We start from the raw sequence: 17,131 nt of genomic DNA on the forward strand, positions 1-17,131 counted from the left end.
GGTCTAAGGCGGTAGAGTTGAACACTCAATGACCCCAAGACCCTCTCACACCGACTATCCAGTACATTACCTGTCAGACAAATCCATAATTGCAAGAAGTGAATGACAACTCGCGCTTCAATACGTCAGCCGACAAGAACCTATAGGTACATTGTCAAAGAGTTAGAACAACTCGTGTGTGAGTTAAATATCTGTCTGAAGTGGCTGTTCGTGTTTGATACATCAATGAATTTGTTTGGGACATTCTAATATAATAAAAGACTTACAGCAGAGAGAGTAAAACTAGAGCACAGGCAAAGCGACGAACACGTAACGGGTGAAAACAATTTACCTTGGTAAGACACTTAGTGGGAGCGCAGAGAACAAGATTATCGACTTTTCAGCAGACGGACATCAAATTAGAAATAATTAGTTAGGGCAATACAAACCAATTTCAGGTCGGTGGCAGGTTAATTGACTAAGTAACAGACAGCTTTAGTATAGCCCATATGTCTCTAGAGACGATCTGTGCAACAATAGTTAATCAAGTAGTGACCAGAGGACTGGTTTCATCGTAAACCTATTTGGACGAATGAAGATTTTGTTTCAGTAAGTTTTGCGGTCAGAAGACAAAACATATATCATACAAAGATTTCTGTCCATCTTTATTTAAAAAGCCTTGGAGCCCAATTTGCCAGGGTGTCAGACGTGTTTGCGGTCTAACTCGATAGACGATCTGACCATTTCCTTCTGAAAGAGGAAACACTGGATATAGTCACTTTTTATAGTGTAAACTTAGCGAAACTAGCCTTGTTGTTAAGGATTTAAGGAGGGGATTACGTTTAGCAAATTTTAGACAAAATTATTTTTTTAAAAGTCTGTAATTTGCGATTATTTGGAAGTTTAATTACACCAGACAGCTGAAATTCTAAAATCCGAAAACTCTCCTTTAGATTTCAGGTGTTATAAATTATCGGGATATCATCTATTTTATAAAAGGGCATCAAGCTATCACTTCTCTTCCAAAATTATATGTGAACGACGCAATTAGAGTTAAAGATGCTTCCTTGTAACTAATGGATACAATTCTGAATATTGGATTTATCATCTTAGATAATAACAAAATATATTCAAATATAGAGTCTCTACGATAATTCCACACACCCTCAACGTTGCGAATTACACTGTAACTAACAATGCTCTAACAACGCGTCGCATTGACATATCCCTGCCATGCAAAGCACCACAAAGCATTCGGTCTGCCATGAATGCACACAGTGGATTGGAATGTAATAGTTACCACAATGTTACTCTCGATCATACTCAGTGCTGCTGCTATCTGAGATTGCCTAAGGATTCCTGGTGATTAATAATAACCCTCCCACCCCTCCCTGTTTTCACTGTCCTTCTGGAGGGCCTCCTCCCACACTTTTCTGTTTCTGTTGTCAACGCCACATACCAGAGCCCAATGTAATGACCGTGCCTTCGACTCAAGTGAGACTAAGTCTAAGCTTCAAAGCAGTTTGCTGCGCTAAAATTGGGACTTACCTACTCCTTGCGAAGACCCCAGAATTCCGAAACCATGAATATTGCCAGATTTGAGCTATTTTGGAGATTATATTAATGGCCTTTTCATATTCCTTTGGTAGGCAGAAATCTCCAATCAGCTTTGTAGGTTGGTATCAAGATTCATCTACCAGCAACAAAATAAGACAATAAAACCCCCTGTGTTTAAACATGAGGTAAAGGGACAGAAATCCACGAGGATAAAACAAATACATGTGCAGGGTCCATTTCACTGGATATTGTGACTTTGTGCGTGGATCTGTGGGATGCAAATGCAGGATTTTCCAATATAAGTTTAATATTATTCAGTATTGAACGTGTCCTCACTGGAAGTACCAAGTTGGAAACAAATATGCCCGCGTACAGCAAAGACAGTAGGGTATCCCATTACAAATAGGATATATCTGGCAACCTTGAATAACTTGAAACACATACTTACTTAGGCCCATACCACAAATCACAGCGTGGGAGCGCTTACAGAAGATAACGTCTCAGGTCGACTAACTTTGCTCTGCATTATCAATAATGCCAGTGGGAATGTTGTTTTGGTCATTAGCGCCAGTCTTGATATCTGGATTGCGTTAACAGATCGAAAGTTGGAGTCATGTTATCGATAGCTAAAGACGGTGATCAGTGTAATATGGAACCTTGGTTGTAATGTTTAAAATGGTGATGTGGAACCCTGCTTGTAGTGCTGAAATAGTGATATGGAACCCTGTGTTCAGGAATCGTCTCAAATGTCTCTTAGACAGACATACACCGTCCTGTCAGCAAGCTATTTTCATTTTTAATTTCATAGACAAAACTCTAGATTATATGTTAAGTTATATGTTAATGACCTGGCTAGTGAGTTGTATCTATAACAATATCGTATTTGATCCTTATAGGAAAGGGATACACGTTGTAGGCGTGTGGACATTCAAGCAGCTCACGGACCCTAACAGAAGTCCCGATGATTATACATTAATATGTTTAAACGAAGTTTTTCTCTGAACTTCACGTACTTGTCATGTTATGTGATATGACTGGATACTGTATGCATTCCTCAAACAACCCCGTCTCCCTGGAATATGCAGAAACGACGAGGTAAATCATCGCATAATAGCATATCATTACTTGATTCCTGAGTAGATGATGGCAAGCATAAACACTACATTGATATGCATACACGCGGCATTCATGTAGGCCTACATGTGATATGACTGTACGTGTGATGTTAGTGGACATGTGATATGACTGTACGCGTTATGTGATGGGGTGAAGCTCTCCAAAGCATCAACTGGGAAGTCCAGATAAGCTCTTACAGAAATATATGAACGCCAATGCTTTCATGACGCACCTTATCTGTGTATACTCTTTGTATAGAGCTTAAACGCGCAGTTCAATTGCTAACGTCTGCACCTAAAGAAATATGCTAAATTTAAGTCATCTTCACCATTCTGGGGGCCAATGATTTCTCACAAGAAATATAAATGTGCTCTAGATATTAGTACAATTTTTAACGAGTCATGATATGTTTGCCCACACTGTAATTTCGTTTCTTATCCACAAAGAGGATGTCAGGCACAAACTCATGCTGGAGACAGACAGAACAAGTTCAATACGTTGTATGTGTAAATGTTGAGAGACGGATGCTGGTGCTCCTGAGGAACTGGTCCATCTCAGTTCACATCAGACTTGTTGTACATACCAAGGAACTAGGGAAGTAGAAGGGAGAGTGTCGATATTGCGAAAGTGGCAAATACAGTGAATCAGACAAATCCTATTGGTACATTTACAAGACGAGCTTTGATTGGCTGCTTCCTGGTGAGTCTGACGACGGACCATCTCTAAAGAGGGATGCCTTCGTCTGAAAATTGTCAGACAATGCGAGAGCTTTTGGAGTCCAATAAAGCCATTGGAGTCTTTCACATGCAGATAAATGCATGTTTTGGTATTATTTCGGTGTGCAAGGGAGCACACCTCTTCTTTGGAATCCAAAACGGCGGGACATGTTCAAACAGACAACTTTTACTTCGTGAAAAGATTTAAATTTCTGTTGGAACTTGACTACGATTGCCGATAAATTTTTTATTTCACCTCGTTTGGTTTGCGTGTGTGTGTCGATAGAACTGAGCACTGGATATCCCCAAGATCAACTCACATCGACTCTCTATCGTGCATTATCTGTCAGACAATTCTATGGTAGCAACAAGTTATTGACAGCTCGTGTTTCAATACGTAATCCGACAAGAACCATTAACTACATTGTCAAAGAGTGGGGACATATCTTGTTTGAGCTGAACATTGAAAGTGATATGAAGCAGCTGTATTTGAAACAAGACTCGATTTGTTTACGTCATTCTATTGTTTATTTTTTTAAGCCTGTCGTCTATATTTAGCTGTCAGTCAAATCAGTCAGACTGGCAACAAAAATTGCTTTTAGTCAGTGACAGGTCACAACACAAGCTCTATAGATCAATATGGTAAAAATCCGTATGCCACTTGCTTCTGAAAAATTATGACGTCACCCGAGACAATGAGTTCTCGGTGTCGAAAGAAGACTGATGGAGTTTAACATTATCAATAAGAAAAAGCATTCTAACTTCACTGTCTTTGCAAGCGTATGAACCTCCAAGATATGGATATGTACAGCATGGGTTGTTACGTGTCTCTGACAAAAATCAATTCCGTTCGCGGTATGATTGATTTTATAAACAGCTGGATTTAGGTGACTCGCTAAAAGAAGTAGACTATAACAGACTTATTGAGAGCACAGACGACAAGATAATCCACTTTTTAGCAAACGGTGTCAGCTTAGAAATAATCATTTACGGCAAGACAAACCAATTCCAGGTCGGTGACTGCTTAATTGACAAAGTTAAAGACAGCTTTAGTCTAGTCTCCAGAGAAGATCTATGCTACAATAAATAATCCTGGCGTAGCCAGAAAACTGACGCCATCATATATCTATCCATGATTTTGTTTTCCACATCACTGAGCAAGACAAAATATGATACCACAGAAGGACATCCCTATGGCTTTCTTGTCCAATTCTCGAAGGTGTCAGACATTTTAGATTTCAACATTTTCAAATTTAAGTTGACAACCGAATCTGTCCATTTCCTTCACCAGGACAAAAAAGGATGTAGTTATTTTTGTTTAATCTTTGTTTTCAGATAAGTGTATATTAACTTTGTTGCTAGGGATTTGATGAGAAAATCACATTTAGCAAATTTTAGACAAAATTGTTCATTCATCACTCGGCCTGTGATTTGTGGTATTTTGGACCTTTAATAACACCTCTCAGCTGTAATTCTCCATCCCGATAACTCGCCATAAGATATAGAACCTCGGGCAATAGTTAAAATGATGATAATGCTTAAGACGCTAATATGGATACTTGATAAATGGCTAAAACGGTTATGCGTGGATGACAATTTCAACGTAAAAGTTCGAGGTCAAACGACAGAAAGAGTAAAGAAGCCGGGTTATAGAATATCCTCGGGTTCAGAAAACAGGTTAAAGTCACAATTTCATTAGGTTTTTTTTACCTCGAAGAATTATTCACCGCTTACGACTACTTGCCATTCGTGTGCAACAATTCGGTCGTATTTGCCTTTATCTGCTCCGGCTGTTAAATTCCCTATCCATAATATGTGTTTGAATCCAATATTTTACTCCAGATACCAAGATTACGTGGGCATTTTTATCACACGTCTCTCCTATGGCATACGCTTGAATCATTGTAAGTTTTAAAAATGACACGATTAATGAGTTGTATCTGTTACAATATCATATTTGATCTTCATAGGACAGGGATAGTTGGCGTAGGCGTGTGGACATCACTTGTCATTCAAACAAGCACACCACGGACGGGATGCTCCAACAGAATTCCCGATGAGGGGTGATAATGTTGTAACATGACGGACCTTGGTAAACTGGCCCCATGCTGCATAATAGCCTATCATCACCTGATCCCTAGGTTGACGTTCTCCCTAATGGCAAGCATAAATAGTACATTGATGCAGGTATGTACAGACGAGGCTTTCCCCTACATTTCGCGTATTTGTCATGTATATCTGATATGGCTGTGTATGCATTCCTCAAACAATCCTGTTTAACACGCAGAAAAACCGAGGTAAATCACTGATGACACGCTATTATTACTGATGGAAGTCCCACGGAGACTAGTTGATGATGCCATTTCTCAACACAGAAATAGGCTGGCAGAAGTAGCCAACTGTCGGGTGTAGCTCTCTAAAGCACCAATTGAACAGTCCAGATAAGCTTTAACAGAACTCTGTGAACGCCGTTGCTTTTATGACACACATTATCTAAGCATGCTCTTTGCATAGAACTAAAACGTGCAGTCCAAGTAGCTGATATATAATCAGCTCAAGAAATAGCTGTGAGGGTAATGCTAAGCTCAAGTCAGCTTCACGAATCTTGGGACGAGTGTCTTCTCAAAAGAAACATTAAATGTGCACTGGAAATCAGTGCAATTTATAGCGTTTCATGCTATGCTTGCCTAAACTGTGATTCTCTTTCATATCCACAAAGAGGATTTCAGGTACAAACTCATGGTGGGAACAGACAAGAGAGATTCAGTACGTTACGTATGTAAGTGTTGAGAGGCGGGTCCTAGTGCCCCTAAAGAAATGCTGTACATACCAAGGAACCGGGGAAATAGAAGAGAGAGAGTATCGGTATCGCGACAGTCGCCAAACAGTAAATTGGAAATTTCGGACAAAGCCTATCGGAACATTCCCAAGACGAGCTGTGATTGAGTTATTCCTGGTAAGCCTCGGGATGGACCTTCTCTAAAATGGCTGCTGGTGTCTGATAGAAAATTGGCAGTAGATGTGAGAGCTTCTTGAAGTCACTGGAGTCTTTCTAATCGTGAAATTCATGTTCGGTATGCAAAGGAGTGGTTACTTCTCTGTTCAACTTCTCAATACGCACGGTGTTCAGGTAGACAACTATTGCATTGTTCAAAGAATTTTACATGTCTGTTGAAGCTTTACTGCGGTTGCTCATGAATTTCTAAAAATTTTTTACCTATGCCTGTTTAAGTGTTGATTCGACTAGTTCTAAGAGGGTACAGCTGAGCACTGGATAAGCCCTAGATACACTCATATCGACTCCCAAGTACATAATCTGTTAGACAAATCCATAATAACAACAACTGATTGACATCTCGAGAGTCAAAGCAAATCATGTTTGAGGTAAGTATCAGTCTGGGGTAGCTGTGTTTGATACATCACATCAGTTTGTTTGGGACATTCTACTGTAATAAAAGACTTACAGCATAAAGAGTAAAACCAGAGCACAAACAAAGCGACGAACACGTAACCGGTGAAAACACAGCCTCGTGTCAATTTACCTCAGTCGGACATTTTTATGGGGAGCAAAGGCGGCAAGATTAGCGACTTTTTAGCAAAAGGACGTCGGCTTAGAAATTATTAGTTAGGGCAGCACAAACCAATTCCAGGTCGGTAACAAAGGTTACTTTGGTTAATTCACAAAGTAATATGCAGCTTATAACGGACTAGTCCATATGTCTCCAGAGAGGGCGTATACTACAACAGCTAATCTTGGGGAGGTCACTGTACTGGTTTCGTCGTAAAGCTCTTCTGCCGAACGATGATTTTTGTTTTCCACATCACTGAGCATTGGCATCAGGAGCCGAAACAAGATACCACAAAAGGACTTCTGTTTATCTTGATTTAGATAGCTGAAAAGTCGAATTGTCAATGGTGTCATTTTGATTTCAAATCTAGGTTTCAAATCGTAATTCTCAAGTAAGGGTATATTAAAATTGTTGCCAAGGATTTGATGAGGAAATCACGTTTAGCAATTCATAGACAAAATTGTCACACGGCCTGTTATTTGTTATATTTTGACGTATAACAAAACCACTCAGTTGTAATTCTGAATTCGGAAAACTCAACATATGGCCTATAACACAGTTCAGGTCTATGTAGGTATTATGCATTCCACATTGTCGCTTTAGAAAATGTCATCAAGCTGTCATTTTCTCCTTCAGAATTAAGTTACATGTGAAAAAGGCAATTAGATTTAAAGATCAGTTCTGAATATTGTTTGAAATAGTAATAAAACACATTCAAATGTTTCCACGATAATTCGACAATCCCTCACCTGATTACATTGTAACCAGTTGGCCGTGTCACTTTCACATATCAGCACCATGCAAATTGCCACAAAGCATTTAGTTTGCCATTAATCCACATAATAAATTAGGGTGTAATAGTTAGGACACTGTTGCTATTGATCATACTCAGCACTGTTGCTATCTGAGCCTGCCTATGGATGCCTCGTTATCAATAATCCGCCCTCCACTCGAGTCCTCCCGTGGATCACGCCATCTCCCACCAAAACATTTCTGTTCCTGTTGTTAACGCCTTGTATTAGACTTAGCCAGAATTAGTCTTAACTTCATAAGATTTTACTGCGTGACTAACCTGACGATTTTATATTGTAATGCAAAGAGTTGTCCTAGATTCCCATGCTTGGGAGTACCACCACAAGTCAAGACTAAGCCTGACATGGGTATAAGACAGCTTCAAGATCCTGGGGCCATGGACAATTTTCCGCGTTAATTCGAGGAATCACTTTCACTACCAGCAAGGTCCGTCCCCACCCTCTCCCTCCACCAACTTGGACCCAAAATTGTTATATTCATAACACAATTTCGTAATAACGCATTATTAGTTATGCGAAGCGCGAATGCCTATATCAGAAACAATTCTGCCCACTGTCCCTAGTTTCCGGTGACAGATCGACGTACATGTACATCTCCCGGCATGTCCTGTGTTGGAGGTTATGTTAATAGGATTTTCCTATTTCTTTGTAGATGTAGGAATTCTCCTAGGCAGGTAAGTATCTTAATTGATTTGCCAAGAACAAAATCCATAAAATTATCCCGTTGTTTTAGCATGAGATAAAACGACAGAAATTCACGATGATAAAAATAGGTAGATGGTGAACTTTATTTGATATGATGTCTTTGCGTGTGCATTTGGCCAATCAAATGAAAGATTATGCATTATAAATTTAATATCCTGGAACACATGTATCTGACGTGACTTCACCGGAAGTACTCACTTTGGAAACAAAGAAATATTGCCTTTGGCACATCTACGAAGACAGTTGGGTCATCTATTATAGCCAGGGTATACTAGAAAATCCATCTCGGATTTACCGAAGTCAACCGGCAAACTACCCAGTGACTTGCACAGTCTCTCACAAACATTCTTACTCAGGCCTGTCAGCAATCACAGCATGGGAGAGCTACAGAAGATAGCGTCTCGGGTCGATTTACTTTCCTCAGCATTATCAGTTATTCCTGTAGGGGTCTTGTTTTGGTCATTAGCGCCTGCCTTTCATTTAAGGTTTGCGTGTTAATTTCGTAAACAGGTTGGAGAGAGGTTTTATCGATGGCTAGATACGGTGACCTCTGTGTACTATGGAACCTTGGTAATAACGCTTAAAACGGTGATATGGATCCTAAGGTAAAGGTCAAAACGGTGATATGGAACCTTGACTGATGCAGAAAACGGTGATATGGAACCTTGGCTGATGCAGAAAATGGTGATATGGAACCTTGGGTAATAGTCAAAACGGTGATGTGGAAACTTGGCTAATGCCGAAAACGGTGATATGGAAACTTGGCTGATGCTGAAAACGGTGATATGGAAACTTGGGTAATAGTCAAAACGGTGATATGGAAACTTGGCTGATGTCGAAAACGGTGATATGGAACCTTGGCTGATGCCGAAAACGGTGATATGGAATCTTGGGTAATAGTCAAAACAGTGATATGGAATCTTGAGCAATGGTCAAAGCGGTGATGCATGATGCAAGGCAACACTTCGAAGACAAACGACATAATGAGGAAAGAAACCGGGGCAAATTCTTCATCGGGTTCTTTAACAAATTATTGTCACAATTTTATCAGGGTTTTTTGACCTTAAGAAATAATTGTTCATTATTTGCTCATTGCTCATTGTTTATGGCTACTTGTTATCCGTTAATAATGATTCACTTGCACTTTACTCTTTATTCACACTTTATTCTTATTTGGGAATTGCCTGATATCAGTTCCTAGAAATTACTGCTTATTTCCAGCTTTGGTGCTTGAACTATATTCTCCACGATTTCGTTAATATCCGAAGGGTGTCTTAAACGCCACCCTATGAGGAAGCCATTTTCACTCTTCATTTCTTTGAAAAAATTATAGACTGTATGTTATGTAAATAAGTTTTCTTCGCTATCCAGGAATTATATTTTACTTGATTTCTTGAAAATTGTGGACGAGATCATTTGTATCAAGTAGAGAAGAAAGAAATTACAGTGTTTTACAGTTGATTTATAATGTTTGAGTTCACATTTATTTCCAAAAGGGTCGTCGGATAAGCGCGGAATCACTGTCGTGGTGAAGAGTTGTGGTTTTTATGTCGAATGTTTGGCCTTTTGTATGTCCTCTATCTGCTCGTGCGGAAAAATGCCTGATCCATGGCATCCCTATTTTACATGCTGGAAACCCTATCACTACGTCAGCATTTTTATTATCGCAATGAATTTGAATTATTGTAAGTTTTCAAAATTGACGCGGTTAGTGAGTTGTATCTTTAACAATATTGTATTTGATCCTCACGGAACAGAAATATAGGCGTGTAGGCGTGTGAACAAACAAACACCCAACGGACGGGATACCCAAACAGAATTCCAGATGAGGTATGATGAGCCTGTAACATGACAGATCTCGGTGAACTGGCCCCATGTCGCATAATAGCATGTCATTACTTGATCCCTGGGTAGACGTTTCCCCTGATGGCAAGCATAAATAGTACATTGATATGTATAAACGGAGCTTTCCCATACATTTCACGTACTTGCCTTGTATTTGTGATACGACTGTGTACTGTAAGTATTCCTCAAACAACCCTATCTCTTTGGAATACGCAGAAACGCCGAGGTAAATCATTGATGACACCTTATCATTACTAAAGAAAATCCCACGAGATTAATGGTTAATAATGCCATTCCACAACACAGAAAGAGGCAGGTAGAAGTAGGCAACTGTGGATTGTAGCACCCCAAAGCACGGGGTGCATCACTTAGAAAGTCCAGATAAGATTTTACAGAAATCTATGAACGTCAGTACTTTTATTACACACATTAACTTGTGTCTAGGTCAAGGTACTATTACATTATCATCACAAGAAATAGTTCTGAAACCAATTCTATACTGAGATTAGCTTCACAATTCTATACTGAGATCAGCTTTACAATTCTAGGGACCTGTGTTTTCCCACAAGAAACATTCAATGTGCTCTAAAAATTAGTACAATTTATAACGTGTTATGATATATTTGCCTACACTGTAATTCTGTTGTATATCCATAAAGATGAGGTCAGGTACAAACTCCTGCAGGCAACAAATTGGAGAGGTTCAGCACGTTGTGTGTGTGAATTTTGAAAGACGGATGCTGGTATCCCTGAGGAACTCGTCCATGTCAGTTTACGTCAGTTGTACATGCCAAGAAACTGGGGAAGTAGAAGAGAGGGTATCGATATCGCCAAAGTGGCCAAAGAGTAAATTGGAAATTTCAGACACAGCCTATTGGGACATTTACAAGGCGAGTTGTGATTGGCTGATTCCCTGTGAGCTTCGTGACGGGCTGTCTCTCAGGGGGCGCTGCCGGCGTCTGACAGAAAATTGTCAGTCGATGTGAGAGCCTTTTAAAGCCATTGTAGTCTTTCACATTTTTTGTATTATTTGCGTATGCAAGTGAGTGCAACTCTTCCCTGAAATTCCAAAACGACGCGACATGTTCAGACAGACCACTCTTACTTTGTTGGAAGAATGTATTTTTCTGTTGGAATTTCACTGTGATTCCTAATGAATTTTTTAATTTCACCTCTCTTCGTGTGTGTGTGTGTGTGTGTGCGTGCGTGCGTGTGCGCGTGCGCATGTACGTATTTGTGTGCGTGTGTTTGCCTGCCTGTGTGTGTGACGCTCTCAAAGACAGTAGACTTGTGCACTGGATAACCCTAAACCCATTCATATAGAATCTCTCTATGAATCCATAATAGCAACAAATAACTGACAGCTCAATCTTTTTCACTATCAATCTGAAACAGCTGCATTTGAAACAAGACAGTTTGTTTGGATCATTCTAAGACACTTATTGGGAGCGCAGACGATAAGTTGATGGATTTTTTAGCAAAAGGACGTCAACGTGGAAATAATTAGTTACCGCGACACAGATCAATATCAGGTCAGTGACTGGTTAATTGGCAATGTGATAGACAGCTTTAGTCTAGTCCATATGTTTCCAGAAAAGATCTATACTGCAATAGTTAACCTGGGGGTGGCCAGACAACAGGTTCCGTAGTAAATCTATTCGGCCAAATGATGATTTTGTTTTCCACATCGCTGAGCGTTGACGTCAGAAGGCAAAACAGATATCAGACGAAAGCTTCTATTTATGTTGATTTAGACAGCCTTTGAGTCCATCTTTCGGTAGCGTCAGGCCTTTTGCGGTTAAGATTTCAAATCTAAATCTATAGCCGATCTGTCTTTATCCCTGCACAAGAAAAAAACTCTGGATTCCATACTCTGGGTATCGTTAACTATTGAGTATTGATTAGAAAGAGATGTAATGAGTGACACCAACAGTTTTTCTAAGTTAAGGGTAGATTAGCGTTGTCGCTAAGGAGTTCATGAGATTACGATTAGCAAATATTTTAACAAAATTGATAATTTATCATACATTCTGTGATTTGTGATTTAATGATGTACTCAACGGTGATTCTAACACCCGATAAATGACCTTATTGCATACAACACAGTTCATGTCCATGTGCCGATATCATATGTTACACAACGTGTATTTCATTAGGTTTTCATTTGTTTTACAAAAGGTCATCCATATATAATTTCTAGTTCAAACTTAACTTATAGTGAAAAGAGCAACTAGACTTAAAGGTGTCTCCTTATAAACAACAGATAAAGTTCTGAATAATAAAATTTATCGTCTTAAATAAAAATAAAATATATTCAAATGTAGAGTCTCCACGATAATCCGACACTCTCTCGCCGTTGCGAATTACACTGTAAACAGCTGGTCATGTGACATTGACGAATCTGTAACATGCAAAGCGCCAAGAACCATTCAGTCTGCCATTAATCCACATAATGGATTGGAGTGTAATAGATTTGACACTGTTACTCTTGGTCATAATCAGAACTGCTGCTATTTGAGACTGTCTGCGAATTCTTGGTCATAAATAACCCTCTATCCGACCCCCCCCCCCCCCCCCCCCAGCTTCCTCTCTGTATCCAGTGTCCTTTTTTGATAGGAGAAATTTTCAAGCACGTAAACAGGTAGATGACAACAAAATTCATTAATAACTGTTGTTTTTGCATGAGGCAAAACTACAGAAATCCTCCATGATATAAACAAGTGGAGAATCTTTACGTCGAAACAGACATTCGAAAACTAGCCGTAAACCAGGAAGGACCTAGCCCCCGGTTAGTGGAATAAGGCTCTATCGAGACAAACAAATATGGCCACGTGCAACAGACAATAGGGTCCTCCATTAGAGATAAGGTGTAACTGGTATGGATCTACTTAAATGTTCACCTTGGATCGACCAAAGTCGGCCAGTACTCTGCTTTCAGACTCGCTATCAAACACACCCATTCTTGTTTGAGTGGCATTTAGAAGGTGGGATAAAAGTACACTGAACAAGGTTTGTGAGATTTGTGAGATAGGCCTAAGTAAGAATGGGTGTACACTGAACAAGGCATTCTTATGGATATACAACTTCTTCTGTCGAAACGTCGTGTTAATAAACCAAGAAGTTGTATATCCATACGCATGCCTTGTTCAGTGTACACCCATTCTTACTTAGGCCTATCTCACAAATCACAGCGTGGGAGCGCTTACAGGAGATAACGTCTCAGGTCAACTTAACTCGCTCAGCATTGTCATTAATTCCAATGTGAAAGTTGTTTTGGTGATTAGAGCCTTTCTTTATATCGGGTTTGCGTGCAAAGCTGGTAAACATGTCAAAAGTTGGAGTGACATACAGTAGATGGCTTTCGACGGTACGTGACCTGCGTGTAATGTGGAACCTTCACTATAATGGTTAAAACGGTAATATCTTGCCTTGACCATTTTGGATACAACTGTGATATGGAACCTTGGCTAATGGTTAAAAGGGTTATATGCGTGAATCCTTGGCTATAATTCTTAAATCGGTGAAATCTTGGTTACAATGCGTAAAACGCTAATATCTGATCTTGACCATTGTTTAAAACGGTGATGCATGGAGGAAGAACGACAAAATGAGGAAAAAATCAGTTAAATAAGACTTCATCGGACTCTCGAACAGACTATTGTCACAATTTGTTTTTACCTCAAGGAAGTAATTGCCCACCGCGGCTTGCTCTTCGTTAACAATGATCAACTCGCACTCAATACTTGCATGAAATGACTTCTTTGAAATCGCTGTTTATTTTCCTCTTTACACGCTTGCAATATTTTCACCACAATTAACATAAAGAGTGCGGGATTCGTCTTACGCGTCTTTTTGATAAATGCCATTATGATTAACAGTTATATCCCTGTTTCAAGTTCATAGACAAAATTTTTTTGTTTATTTCACTTGTTTTCTTGAAAATTGTAGATTAAATTATTCGTACTGACTGGATAAGCAAAAAAAGAAACATATTTTAAAGGTACGAGTTAACAGTTGATTTTTGATGTTTGTGTTCACATAAATTTTTCAAATGAACATCAGATAAGCGCGAAAATGACTGTCCAGGAGAAAAGTTGTGGTTTCAGTTAATACTTCTGTTTTTGCATCAAAAGTTTGAGCTTTTATATGTGCCCTTATCTGGTCGGGCCGTAAAATGTCTTATCCGTGACAGACGTGTTTAGAATTCCCTACTACAGGATGGAAACCCTATCATTGCGTGGACATTTCCTATCGCATTTCTCTTATTTCGCATTTAGGAATAACCTTGAAATATTGTAAATTCTCAAAATGACACCGTTAGTGAGTGGTATCTTATAACAATATCGTGATGGGTTCTCACGGGACAAAGATACACGTCGTAGGGTATGGACATCACTAGATATTCAAACAAGCACCCCACGGACGGGATAGCCTAACAAAATTACCGATGTGTTGGTGATAATCTTGCAACATGACGGACCTGGGTAAACTAGACCCATGCCCCATTATAGCATATCGTTACTTGATCCCTGGGTAGACGTGTCCTCTAATGGCAAGCATAAATAGTACATGTACATTGATATGTATAACCTAAACTTTGCCCTCCGTTCTGCTTACATGTTATTTACATGTGGTTGTCACTGTGTATGTGTTCCTAAAACAATCCTGTCTCCTTGGAATACGCGAAAGGCCGCGGTAGATCATTGATGACACGTTGTCCTTACTGAAGGAAATCTCACGGAGTTTGGTTGATGGCGCCACTCTTGGCTGTGTAATGATGCCTTTTGTGAGCAATGATATGACGAGTTGATGAACTCGTTGTTGTAACAAGATACATGTAGGCCTATAATCTTTCAGTTTATAAATGGTAGCGGCATAGAGGTATTAATTTCAAGATGAATCTGCACAACCTGTTAAACGTGAAACAATCTCGCGATTTCTGGCGGCAAATGAATGGAGGACCCGATAAAAGAATCGTTAAAGGAGAAGAAAACATAAAATGATGCCAAACGCAGATGAAAGAGCGTCAAAACTTATTTGCAGATATGATCTTCATTATTTTTTGGATTTTTTTTCAAGAGAACAGGTTATTTGAAAATATTTTTTGTATGTTGGGTATTTGGGACCAACTTTTGGTATTTATTGTTGTTGCATGATAATGTTCTAAATAAGAATGTGATGCTTGTCTGATAAATTTATTTGAATGTAAATTTGTTGCTTATATCGAAACATATACATTTAACCTAAATTATGATAATATTTATGAACATATTAAAATACAAATATGATCCAAATTGAGGTTTAATACATTTGTTAGCTGAACAGAACAAATTCTAGCGCAAAAATATTTGTTAAACCTGTGTTACATCCTCATTTATGGCATTATTAAACAAAGAATATAAATACCAAAATCTGGTCCCAAAAATATCCACCATACAAAAATTATTTTCATGTGTCTTTTTCTCCTTAAGGAAAAATCGGAAAAAATATTTAGGAATAACTTTTGACCACATTTAGGAATAACTTTTCGCACTCTTTCATCTGAACTTAGGTCATTTTTTATGTTTTCTCCACCTTTAAAACGGTAAAAACAAAATGTAACGGTATCACATACAGGCTTCAAAAGAGACAAGTCAAACAAATCTGATCGTGACATGACTCGTGGTTAATGACGGAACTCTACAACACAGAAAGAGGCATGCACAAGTAGCGAATTGTGAAGTGTATCTCTGGAATGGTATTATTACACGCAGTGTTTGATGAGTTGTTTATGTCAGAAATAGGGTGAGTTAACCCCAGTGTAATGAGGCCTTCCATGAACAGTGTTTGATGTGTGGACAGACTTGCTGTTGTTATAACACATGACATTTCTAGCTTTTAATAGTAGAGGTATAGATAGTGCACGGTTTTATTTCAAAGGTTACCAGCAAAACGGTAGAGATCGAAAACTGATGATGTTGATATAAAGTTATGTGAAGCTTTGGAGTGGGATGCATGACACAGTACGACTGATTTCTTGTGCTCCTTTTCTAATTTATTTCGCAAGAAAATAAGCCTACGACATGAAACCCATAGTTCCTCTCAACAAGAAAGAAAGAAATTTTGTTACGTTTTCTGTTTTTTTTTATAGAGGACAATATATTGCAAAACACAAGGAAACTTAAGAGAAGAGTCAATAGGGTAAAATTTGTCCCTATGCTCAAAACGTTGCCCCCTTGGTGTTCGTTCAAGGATGTAAGAAAACAAAGATATTGAAGTGGGATTCGAACTCACGACCGTGATACTGAATTGCTACAGATGATGTATACGTTGCATGGCACATTCAGCCGGAATAATGGCCAAGTTTTGTGTCAAGAGGAGTAATTAGGCGGCCGAGATGTTCATTTGTAACGGCATTATCACGAAGCCACCGGATGTCAATTCCATTTGTGCAGCTGAGCGATAAGGCTCATAAAAAAGCCTGTGTAATCGATATAGTGATGTAACCGTAAACAGAGGAATTACAAATCGAAGGCATTATGCAAGGAACTACAGTCTGCATGTTTATTGAGGTTATTTCCTGTCAACACATCGATCAATCAGTCTCAAGTATCCCAGAATACATTCAACAGATAAATCTGTAACGAGATATATTTATTTTTTATTTATAGGATGCTCAACACTCTGCTCAGGAATTTATTAGCAACCCAGAGGCTCTTTGGGATGAGGAAACACTAGTGGCTATACAGTAAACCACCGCCCGTCGCCAAACTGATTTAAAGCTTCAGTTCAACCAATGAGAACCGCGTTAAAGCACGTGTCTGCAGGCGCATTGATCAGGATCGGGCGAGCC

Source organism: Liolophura sinensis, chromosome 8, assembly GCF_032854445.1.
Source record: "Liolophura sinensis isolate JHLJ2023 chromosome 8, CUHK_Ljap_v2, whole genome shotgun sequence".
Lineage (NCBI taxonomy): Eukaryota > Metazoa > Mollusca > Polyplacophora > Chitonida > Chitonidae > Liolophura > Liolophura sinensis.